The sequence below is a fragment of the Suncus etruscus genome, chromosome 3 (assembly GCF_024139225.1).
Source record: "Suncus etruscus isolate mSunEtr1 chromosome 3, mSunEtr1.pri.cur, whole genome shotgun sequence".
Classification (NCBI taxonomy): Eukaryota; Metazoa; Chordata; class Mammalia; order Eulipotyphla; family Soricidae; genus Suncus; species Suncus etruscus.
In genome coordinates, this window is record NC_064850.1 from 168,007,550 (window position 1) to 168,020,738 (window position 13,189).

A 13,189-nucleotide genomic window follows, 5' to 3' on the forward strand; every position below is an offset into this window, starting at 1 on the left:
ATTAAAAGACACATAGTAGAGAACTGGGTTAGGAAAAATAAACCGGACTTCTGCTGTCTGCAAGAAACACACCTACAGCTACAGGATAAGCACAGGCTTAGAATAAAAGGATGGAAAGTAATTATTCAGGCCAATGGAAAACAAAAAAGAGCAGGGACAGCCATTCTTATATCAGACCAAATTGTATTCAACCTCATGAAAGTGATCAGAGACAAAGAGGGTCACTACTTACTGGTCAGGGGAACATTAGATCAAGAAACACTAACCCTGGTCAATATCTATGCACCTAATGTAGAGTCACCAAAATATGTGAGGCAACTACTGGCAAACCTGGAGAAACACATGAAGGGAATTGTGATAATAGTAGGGGACCTCAATACTCCACTATCACCACTGGACAGATCCTCCAAGCAGAAAAATAGCAAAGAAATAAGAGCTCTAAATGAAAAATTAGAAGATTTAGGGCTAATAGACTTATATAGAGCCCTCCATCCCCAGAAAGCAGAATACACATTCTTCTCAAACCCACATGGAACCTTCTCCAGAATAGACCATGTCTTAGGATACAAAGCCAACCTATGGAAGACCACAAAGGTAAGGATCATTAGAAGTACCATTTCAGATCACTATGCAACAGAGCTTAAAATTGATGTCAAGAAGAAGCAATGGAGGAAAACTAATACCTGGAGACTAAACAACATGCTGCTTAACAACAGCTGGATCAAAGAACAACTCAAGGAAGAAATAAAAAGATTCCTTGAGACAAATGACAATGAAGAGACAACATGTCAAAATCTATGGGACACAGCAAAAGCAGTAATTAGGGGGAAACTCATAGCAATACAGGCCTATGTCAAGAAACAGGAAAACAAGAAAACCAACAGTTTAAAAGATCACCTCAAAGAATTGGAAAAACAGCAACAGAGAAATCCAACCACAACCAGAAGGCAAGAAATAATAAAAACCAGAGCAGAAATAAACAACATCAAAACTAAGAAAACAATACAAAAAATCAATGAGACCAGGAGTTGGTTTTTCGAAAAAATAAACAAGATAGACAAACCATTGGCAAGACTCACCAAAAAAAAGAGGGAAAACACCCAAATCACTAGGATCACAAATGAAAGGGGAGAGATTACAACAGAACCCCAAGAAATACAACATATCATGAGATCATATTATGAACAACTATACTCAAGTAGGCTAGAAAACCCAGTAGAAATCGACAGATTCTTGGACAAACACCCTCCTCCAAGACTGGAAAAGGAAGATCTAGAAAGTCTAAACAGACCAATCACTTCAGAGAAAATTGAAGAGGTAATTAAAAAACTCCCTAAGAACAAATGCCCAGGCCCAGATGGATTTACAGGTGAATTCTATCAAACATTTAAAGAAGACCTATTACCACTGTTCCAAAGGCTTTTCCAAACCATAGAAAAAACAGGAATCCTCCCCAACTCCTTTTATGAGGCTAATATCACACTCATTCCCAAAGAAGGCAAAGACACCACCAAAAAAGAAAACTACAGATCAATCTCACTAATGAACATAGATGCAAAGATACTCAACAAAATCTTAGCAAACCGAATCCAACACTTCATCAAAAAGATCATACATCACGACCAAGTGGGTTTCATACCAGGAATGCAAGGTTGGTTCAACATACGCAAATCAATAAACATGATACATCACATCAACAACATGAAAGACAAAAACCACATGATCATATCAATCGATGCCGAGAAGGCGTTTGACAAAATCCAACATCCTTTCATGTTAAAGACACTCAGCAAAATAGGGTTAGAAGGAACCTTCCTCAAGATAGTTACAGCTATTTATGAAAAGCCTACAGCCAACATTATACTTAATGGCGAGAAACTAGAAGCATTCCCACTAAGGTCAGGAACTAGGCAAGGCTGTCCACTCTCTCCACTCTTATTCAATATAACCTTAGAAGTCCTAGCAATAGCAATCCGACAAGAGAAGGGAGTCAAAGGAATTCAAGTAGGGAACGATGAACACAAGCTAGCTCTATTTGCCGACGATATGATGATATACATCAAAAACCCCAAAGAGTCCACAGTAAAACTCCTAGAAACAATCAACCAATACAGCAAAGTGGCTGGATACAAAGTCAATACACAAAAGACAGTAGCGTTTCTACATATAAACAATGAAGTTGAGGAGAGAGAGATTAAAAATACAATCCCATTTAAGATAGTATCAAAAAATATCAAGTATCCAGGAATCAACCTTACAAGAGAAGTGAAAGACCTATACCAGGGAAACTTCAAAACACTTCAGAAAGAAATTGAAGACGATCTAAAGAAATGGAAGAACATCCCATGCTCATGGATAGGTAGAATTAACATAGTCAAAATGACTATCTTACCCAAACTTCTATATAGATTTAATGCAATCCCTATCCAAATCCAGACACAATTCTTTAAAGAAATAGAACAATCAATCACAAAATTCATCTGGAACCACAAAAGACCCAGGATAGCCAAACACATACTGAAAAACAAGAAGCTGGGAGGCATCTCCTTACCTAACTTGAAACTATACTATAAAGCCATAGTGATTAAAACAGCATGGTACTGGAACAGAGACAGGAACTCAGACCAGTGGATCAGAACAGAATTCCCAGACATAAACCCCCAGATATAAAGCCAACTAATATTTGATAAAAGAGGCAAGAATCTGAAATGGAACAAAGAAAGCCTATTCAACAAATGGTGTTGGTACAACTGGAAAACCACATGTACGAAAGTGAAAATCGACCCCTATCTCACTCCTTATACAAAAGTCAACTCAAAATGGATCAAAGACCTTGAAATAAGACCTGAATCTATAAAGTTTATCGAGAATAAAATAGGCAGAACACTCGAAGACCTATATGTCAAAAAGGTCTTTGAGAACGGAGCACCAATGGCAAGAATGTTAGCATCAAATATAAACAAATGGGACTACATCAAACTAAAAAGCTTCTGCATGGCAAAAGAAACCCTACTTAATGCAAGAAGACAGCTAACAGAATGGGAAAAAATCTTTTCACTTGACATATCAGATAAAGGGCTGATATTTACAACATACAAAGCACTCAGAAAGCTGAGCCCCTCAAAACCAAATAAAGCCATAAAAAATGGGGAGATGAAATGAATAGACACTTCTCTGAGGAAGACAGAAGGATGGCCAACAAACACATGAAAACATGCTCACCTTCACTCATCATCAGGGAGACCCAAATCAAGACAACAATGAGATACCACCTTACACCAGTGAGGATGGCTCACATCAAAAATAATGGAAACAACCTTTGTTGGCGAGGATGTGGTATGAAAGGAACTCTCATCCACTGCTGGTGGGAATGCCCCCTAGTCCAACATCTATGGAGAAAAGTCTGGATAGTGCTCAAAGAACTCAGAATTGAACTGCCATTTGACCCAGCAATTGCTCTACTAGGCATATACCCCCAAGATGGTATATATATATATATATATATGCACCCCACTATTTATTGCAACACTCAGTATAATAGCCAAATCTTGGAACCAACCTCGATGTCCAACAACAGATGAATGGATCATTAAGATGTGGTACATATACACAATGGAATATTACATGGCAGTCAGAAACGATACAATCACAGACTTTGCAGCAACATGGATGGACCTAGATCATGTTATGTTAAACGAAGTAAGTCAGAAGACAAAAGATAAACACAGAATGGTAGCACTATTCTGAAACACCTAGTACACATATTTTATACACAACTAATTCCTAACAATCAAATAACAGGGTTCAACAGGGTAGAAACTCCGAACACTGTAATAGTCAACATAGACGTGGGAGCAGTGTCCAAAATACATGAAAAAGGAACAACGCAAACTCTTGACTACACATTATACCACAAAGAAAACAGCAACAACAGAAACGGCAGCATAGAGAGAACAGGTATGTAATCAGACTTCTACAACAAAGGTCCACAATAATCCCTTAGAGTTCATATACAGGAACACAAGTATAGAACACCAAGGGAAATCACGGACTGCAATGGCAACATACCATAACACTACCTTTTAATGCCTTTATCTTACTATACTTTAAATAACCTCTCAGCTTTTCTGCCCACAGGTGCCCTTGGATACAAAGGGCGGACAAACTAAGGTGGCAACTCGGGATACCACACGGGATACCATACCTTGCTTGCACTACGAGATGGCCACAAGAAAACTCTTTAACATACACTTTATCTCTAGGTAATACCTTCATTTAGGAGTTGAAGCACATGACCAGTCAGACCACTGAAGCAGTACCTGAGACGTACAGACTTAAACTACAGGCTCTATTCTTCAAACACATTCAATCAAACCAGCATTCCCTTGCTATTCTCTCCCCTCTTCTCACTACTTTTTTTTTCTTCTTCTATTCTGCTCATTACTTTTCTCCCTTTCTCTCCCCCTTTTCTCTCTAAGGTATTTTCTCTTTTCTCTCCCTTCAAACCCTTCCCATATACCTTCCCCTTTCCCCCCTCCGGAAATCCAACTATCCCCTCACCCCTCAATCCCATCCAGATCTCCCACCATATTAAAACTCTTCACCCCCAGTCCTTATTCTATTAGGCATCAAGATCGACCTCCTACCCAACGAACCAGTACCCAGCACCCAGGCGAGAGGACACCCAGATAAACCCACACCTCGTCTCCTGAAAGAAAAGACAGCCAACTCCCCTATGGACTCATGCTGCGAGGCCCTCCCGACCAACTCCCCCTAACGCAGACTGCTCCTTGAAACCGGGCCTAGATCCAAAAGTATCCCCAATGCAAGAACTCTTCCAAGACCTCCCTGCCGCAAACATTTACCAATCTGAAGAAGGTCAGGGGGTGGGTTAGGAAGATGCCTGGGAACCCACACACCACAAGAAAAACCCAAAAGACAATGGGAAAAACTGTACTTCCAACATAGGCATAAGACCTGTAATACACCACCTCTTTACCTGCCCTCCCCCAAATGTAAGGTAGTCTTTTGCACCACTTTGGTTCCATAAAAATTTCGCTAACTCATTTTATTTCTTTCTTTTTTTTAATTTATTTATTTATCTTTTTTAAATGTTTGTCCTACATATATATTTGTGAGCACATACATTTTTAATCCCCCCCCCTTTTTTTTTCTTCGTTTTTTGGTATGTGACCTGTGTCTGTTATCCCATCAGTCCACCCACGAATACACAGGCATTATAATGTAGCACCACTTCCCCCTACAAAGGCACACTAATAAAGGGGAAATTTTACATTTAAAAAAAATAAAAGAGAGATCTTATCTACTAGAGATAGGAACTCATAGTTGTTTAAAATATAGGGATATCTCCTGCCTTGAAAATATGTCATGTGGAATCAAATTAGACCTCAGGTGATTAGATACCATTCATCCAGCCTTGAACCCTGGATCCCCGACATAGAAATGGCAAAGCTCTTCACAACAGCTGCAGGAAACAAACTCCATCCAGGACGGCCTTAATACCACGAGACCAACAACAAGGCCCAGCTCTAACATGATATCCTGACAACGAGGAAAATGTGAACATCTTGACCTTAGAGCAGAATAGCCTACCTTACCAACTAACAACAAGACAAAACCAGAAGTCTTGGCACCCTTTGGTAGGACAAAAACCCAAGATCAGGATTTACAGATGACTGGCTGATTGATCCACGACCAGACTGTATACATCTTGGGACCAATAAATAAGCCCTTGTTTAGGGTTTGAACTATGACCTGCACAAGAATCATGATCCACAGCCCCAAAGGTCCGGCAGAGACAATTGTAACGGAATGGGGCTTTTGGGAGCACAAGAAAGACGCTATCCTAGGTGCCACCCTAGGCTCAGTGCAAAGACCAAGATCATCAATTACAGAAGATGGATTAAAATGACACTGAGGTAACAGAACCTCTAGAACCACAAAGACTGACTTCATCATAAGTCCCACCTCAGGATCTGTGCAGATACTGAGACCTCTAAACACAGAGCAGAAGTCTTCCACACACCAAAAAAAAAACACCACCGGGAAAGTAAAGGATCCTGAGCAATGTCTAGAGTTGATCCCATGACAGTATGCTCCAAGGACGGAGAAATCCCATATCTCTTAGGCCAAGTGAATTCTTTTTCGAATGACCCCAATATTTACTGTGCCATGGCAGGAGGGAAAAAACAAAAATACAAAAAGCACAAAACCTTGGTTATTTTTCATATAAATATATATATTACCTTCATTTATTATTGTTATTATTATTTTTGATTTACCAATCTATTTTGATCGATTTCTCTGTTTGGGTGTGATTATTGAAAGTGTAGTCCCCAATTATACTTTTTTTTTCTCATCCTTTCTTCTCTTTCGTTATGTGCTATGCCATGTTTCTTAATTCAAGACCATGGCGTGATTTTTGTTTGTCTGTTTTTGTTTTTGTTTTTTTCTATTTGTTTGTTTGTTTGTTTTGTCTGCTCTGTGTGGTGCTTATCGATATAGCTGGAGCCCTCACTGGATATTTGACACTTCCTTTGGTACTAGTGGAGTGTTTCACCTACTTTTTCTCCATCTCCCAAATTGATGATGAGAGCCTTTAGAAGGACTCCGCCCAATTTCGGGGTATTAGACTCTTACCCCAGTTTATTACTTTTCTCTCCTTCAAACAAAACCACGCAACTTGAACTAGCTAGTCCTGACTCCAGTTAGAGGGGGAAATAAGGGAGGCATCAAGACCAAACAGGTGCAAGACTACTAAGTAGTGGGTTAGATACAGAGGGGACCACATATTCTAGCCGCCCTGGGGTGAGGGAAAAGGAAAAGGGAGGTAGGACAGAAACGGAGGCGTAGGGAGGACAATGTGGCGATGGGAATCCCCCCTGATTTTGTGTAAATATGTACCTAAAATATTATTGTCAACAATATGTAAGCCACTACGATCAAAATAAAAATTTATATTAAAAAAAAACAAACAAACAGTAAAATGAGTGAGGGCAGTAGAATCTAGAAATAGACATAAAATATACATTATTTAAATTAATTTTGACAGATAAAAAGGCAATTCAATTCATAAAGGATAATTATGTTAATTGAACTTCCATCTATAAACAACTATCTTTTTAAAATAGATCTGATTTGAATCATGAATTTTTATATTCAAAGTTAAACTTTTTTTTTTTTGGTTGCTCGGGCCATACTCGTTTGATGCTCAGGGGTTTTCCTGGCTAAGAGCTCAGAAATCGCCCCTGGCTTGGGGGGACAATATGGGACGCTGCCGGGGGATCGAACCGTGGTCCTTCCTTGGCTAGCGCTTGCAAGGCAGACACCTATAGACTAATGCTATTTTAAGTGGCAATTTGGAAAGGTTGTTATATATAGTGAAATTTTAATGGTTTTGACATACCAAAACGTGAGTGAAATTGAAATGGAATGCTATGGTGATGATTTAAGTAATATAAAATTAAAAGTGTAACCACTTGATTACAAACTATTGAGAAATAGGCACAGAAGTCATAGAAAAAAATGGTTTTGTGTGGCAGGAGGCCAAACCCCTCAAATTAACTGGATCTTATAGCTTTGAACAATAAAAATAAAGGATTTACCATTAGACAATCTGTGATGGTTTGGACTCCATAGCCATGAGGTCTCTTAGTCTTTCTAAGTATGATATTTAACACTGTTAAATGTAGGCACACAGATTAAATCTATTAGTGGTTCACTAAACCTGCTTACATTTTAATACATTTTCACTGCCAATTAAATGCTATGCTTATTTTAATGTAGTGATTTTATCCCAAAAGATGCTTTATATTTATACATGATGGACATACATTTGTAAACAAAACCTCTCTACTCAGGAGACCCAAGTTTCATTTTGTGGAAATCACATGTGTAAACAAAGTTACATCTCTTTCCTGAGATTTTTCTTTATTTAATTTGTGTGTGTCCATGTGTTGTAGAAGCCATTATTGTTAAAGCTTAAAGAAAGACTTGGACGGGTACCAGTGCTCTGTGCTCACTAGCCGCCCAGCTCATATATAGGTGGTCAGAGAATGTCAGGAAATTCTTGATATGACAGAGAAGACAATAATGAAGTTAAGTGATCATTCGTTAAAAATGTTGGTTGCAGTGAAAGTATAGGTTTGGTCAACAGTTTCTGCTGAAGCTATAGTGCTGGGTTCCTTTAGCAGGCAATAGTTTGACTAAAGGTTTCCAAACTACCCATCCCCTTTGCTTCTTCATTCTCTGCAGACTTTTGATAGGCCTAATCTTATAAAGAACAAGGCACCAAACTGAGACAGAATGGACTTGGACTCTAAAACAGAATGCTGTAGGGACCAGTGTCACAGAAATAGCTCAATGAACTTGAATTTGTGCATTGCACCATGGAAGTTAAGGTTTGATCCCCAACACAACATAGCTTCCTTTGGCCCCTAGCACAGCCAAGACATTCCCTGAGAACAAAACTGAAGTAGCTCTTGAAATTTTTTATGGCACCCAAGAAATAACATGCAAAATATCTCTGTGCTACTGCTATTTGGGAATCTATGATTGGAGCTCTTGCAGTCAAATTTTCCTCACTGGAGTGTTCACACTTGGTTTTGAAAATTAAAGCAAATCTAGAATGTCCTAGTTTTATTTGGAGATTCTACTTATGCAAGAGGCTGCAACTATGGATATTTCTCACTGACATTATGTGCAGGAAGCTACTTGCATTTGCTGTGTTGACTATCATAGTGAGTAGGAGAAGTTAACATCAATAGTGGCATCAAATCCTAAACTATGCTTCCTTGTGTTTTCTGCAGAATGTTGATGAAAGCAGTACTTATCTCATAGAGATGTTGAACTTTAAATTAGTGGAAAAAGGCTTTGTGTGCTAGGCATTTTCTTTTTTATACGTACTTATTTTTTAATTTTATTTACTTGTTTCCTTTTTATTTTTAAATTTTCTTCCTATTTATTTTTTATTTTTAAAATTTCTTTATTTAAACATCGTGATTACAAACATAATTGTAGTTGAGTTTCAGTCATAGCAAGAATCCCCCCTTCACAATGCAAATGGAAACTATTTCAATGGGAAGGTAAAGATACAGAAAAATAGAAGAAATTCACACTTCTTATCATTTTATTTTTCCTAGAGCTAGATCAGCACATCTAAAATAATTCAGATGTAAGGAAGATTCTATATCCATAGCCTGATATAAATATTATCAGACCTACTCCCTGATTTTTAAATATTATTTTTTTGTGTACTGGTGAGTTTTTGCAAAACTTGCAAAATATAATTGGGTCCTAAAATAAATGAAAATGTGAATGAATACATAAATACGTAATAAAATCCAGAGAATATTTGTTCTTTTTTTAGTTTAATTCTTCTTTATATAAAATTCTGTGCAGTTGAGTCTTAGAAAAGATCCCCACAGTGTAGGATACTCTAGAGCAATTACTACTGTTCAAAAAATGTCTTCTTTTAGGACCTGAAGTGCATGACCAGCCAGACCACCAAAGCAACAACCGTGACCTACAGATTTTTACGACAGGGCCTAAGCATCAAACACGTTCAAGCAAACAAACATGCCCTTGCTCTTTTACCCTTTCTTCTCATTACTTCATATTTTTGTTGGTGTTGTTGTTTAATTGTTGGTTTGTTTCGTTCTGTTTTGTTTTCCCTTTTCTCTCTTCTTGTCTCCCTCTTCTTCCACCTTCTTCTCATTACCATCAATTCAATCCAGGTCAAATAAAAACCACAAGGTTACCTCCTCTATAGGAAAGGAAAGAAAGCTGATATATAGAGTGCTTCGGACAATACCGCAAAGGGTAAACACCTATATAGATAGACCTCACTAACACAATGGTTAGTACTCGAGACACGAAACCTATACATATCCAAAAGTTGATCTATTAGTTTCCTTTCCTTACAAGTACTATACCTACCTATCTTTCTGTACTCGGAGTATCTCTTGCCCTCCCCACCTCTCTACATTAATATATACCTAAGCTAACTTCTATATGTTTATATGGGGGCAGGAGCACACAGAGATAGGAATCCTCCTTAAGAGACAAACCTAAACCACAAACAATCCATACCTATACCCTATATAACCCCTCCCATGTACTATCCCCTTCCCCCCCCTCAGAAACCTGACTATCCCTTCAGCCCTTAATCAATCCCCCATATCCCCACCATGTTATAACTCTTCACCCTCAGTTTTTAACCCATTAGGCATCAAGACCAACCTCCTACACCAACGAAGCAGTACCCAGTTCCCAAGTGAAGAGACACCCACTCAAACTCACACCTCGTCCCGGCAAGAAAATACAACCAACACCCTGACTGACTCATGCAGTTTGGCCCTCCTAATCACCTCTCCCTATTGTGGACTGTGGCTTAATACCGGATTAGCTCCAAAAGGACTCCCATTGCAAGAATTCTACCCTAGACCTCCCTGCCTGGAGCCCATACCTCACGAGGAAATCTCAAAAGACAATGGGGAAGCCTATACTATCATCATAAGTATAGACCTATATAACGCTATTTCTTATACTTTTTCTTCCCAAATGTAAAGTAATCTCCTGGATCACTATATCCCTTTTTCTTTGTCTTTTTTCTTTTTTCTCCCCTTGTTTGATTTTTTTTATTATAATTATTTGTTTTGTTCTACTTTTTGTTTTTTTGATTTGATTTTTTTTTTGTGCTTCTTTTGGGTCACAGCTGGTGGCGCTCGGTGGGTGTTCCTGGCTCTGTGCTCGTAAGTTGCCCATGGTGGGCATGGGGGACCATGTGGGATGCCAGGATGTGAACCACGGTCCTTCTGCAGGAAGGACAGACGCCTTGCCTCCATGCTATCCCTCCCGGGCCCACTTTATTCCTTTAATTATGTCTTTTATTTAATCCTTTTATTTTCTTTTAAGAAACTCTTTTTACTTTAGATATGTCTGAGCATATATAGTTTTAGTTTCTGTCATGGGTCTGTTTTCTTCTCTCTCCACCCCCAAATCCACCAGCAATATAATGTAGCACCACTGCTTCCTGCAAAGGCATATTAAAAATAGGGGAAATTTTACTTGTAAAAACAAGCTCTTATCTACTAGGGTTAAGAACTTACACTTTTTTTTACAACACAGGGACATCTCCCACCCTGAATGTATGTCATGGGGAACCAACCTAGACTCCAGGGAAATAGGCATCGACCGTCCAGCCTTGACTTCTGGATCCCAGACATAGAAATGACAGAGTTCTCCACAATAGCTCCAGGAACCAGTCCCCTCCAGGGCATTCATAATGCTGCTCTGATGCCAACATACACCAGTTCTAAATTGATAACCTGACAACGAGGAAATGGGAACAACTAGATCCTTAGAACTAACAAGTTATCCTTCCTCACCAGCCAACGATAAGACAAAATCAGAAGATGTGTCACCCTTTGATCTGTGCAAAAACCAAGATTGCTACATACAGATGACTGGTTGTTACAACCAGGACTAGACAGTATACATCCCGGGACCAACAACAACAACAACAACAACAACAACAACAACAACAAGCTCTAACTTAGCTTTTGGTCTACAATCTGTTCAACAAACAAGATCTCCAATTCCAGAGGTCTGACTGAGACAACCGCAAGTGAACGGGTCTTCTAGAAACATAACGAAAGACTCTGTCCCAGGTTTCATCCTAGGAGCAACATAAAGACCAAGAACACCAACTACAGAAGATGAATTAAAACGACACTGAAGAAGCAGAACTGCTAGAACCACAAAGAAAGACTTCATCATAAGCTCCATTCCTTGAGCTGCACTGTCACCAAGATCTCTAGATACAGAGGACTGATTTTACCATCCATGACTAAGCAGAAGTCTTCCATATACCACAAAAGCACCGAGGGGAGAATAAATGATCATGCAAGGAGTCTATAGTTAATCCCATGACAGTATACTTCAGGGGTGGAGAAACCCTGTATTTCCTAGACCAAGGGAATTCCCTCTATAATATCCCCAATAGTTACTGTGCCTATGCAGGGGGAAAAAGGAAAAAAAAAGGCACAAAATAATCATTTTTCCAAATATATATTTATTAATTGATTGATTGTTTTTTTTACATCCTTATTTTGGTGTAGATATTGAAGTTGATGTCTCCTTTTTATTTTATATTATTTTATCTTATCTTTCTCTTTCTTTTTGCACTCTGGTATGATTTGAATTTAGAACCGAGACTATTGTGTGATGCTTCTCTTTATTGCTGTAGGGCTCACTGGATATTTAATTTGACATTTATTTTTGTATTGTTATGGTGTTTCAATTACCTTTTTCAAGTCCTCTCAAACTGAGGCTGATAGTCACTAGAAGGACTCCACCCATTTTCAGCATATTTTTATTATATTTTTAAATTTGTTTTGCTTAATCTTTACCCCATTCTATTGCTTTTCTTTCCCTCAAACAAAACCATATAACTCGATTTATCTAACTTAGCCTCTCAAATAGAGGGAGAAACAAGGGAGGGCACCAGGACCAAACAGATGTAGGATCACTGATAGTAAGCTAGACAAAGAGGGGACCACCTACTCTAGCAGCCTGGGGGATGATGGTGGGGGATATGGGTTGCAGAAAGGGAACGGGGAAGGGGGGAGGACAAATTTGGTGGTGGGTATTCCCCTGATTCAATGTTAATATGTACCTAAAATACTAATGTGAAAGATATGTAAGCCACTATGATCAAAATAAAAATTAAAAAAAAAGAAAATGTCTTTTGCACCATAGTAATCACTTTCTCCCAGCCAAATAAGGTCTTGTTTATTGCAATTATTGGTTTGGACCCTTATGAGAATCTTTGATGCATATGACAGGGCAATTCAGATTAATTCCTCCTGTCATAGTCTATAGAACACTTGCAAATATTGTCCAAAAATAATCGTTTTAAATTTTCCTTTACTTTTTTACTTCTCCTTTGATTGATATTAACTAGAATTGTGTATACATTTTGACTTAAAAATGAATTCTGTGTTTATTTTTATTAAAATTTAATTTTAATATTATTAAATTAACAACAATTATTAAATTGTTAATCATAATATTAATGTAATAATTATTAATAAAATATTAATGAATTGATTAATTTAATTAGAATATAAATATTTTGATAGACATAACTCCATGTCATTTTTTTCTG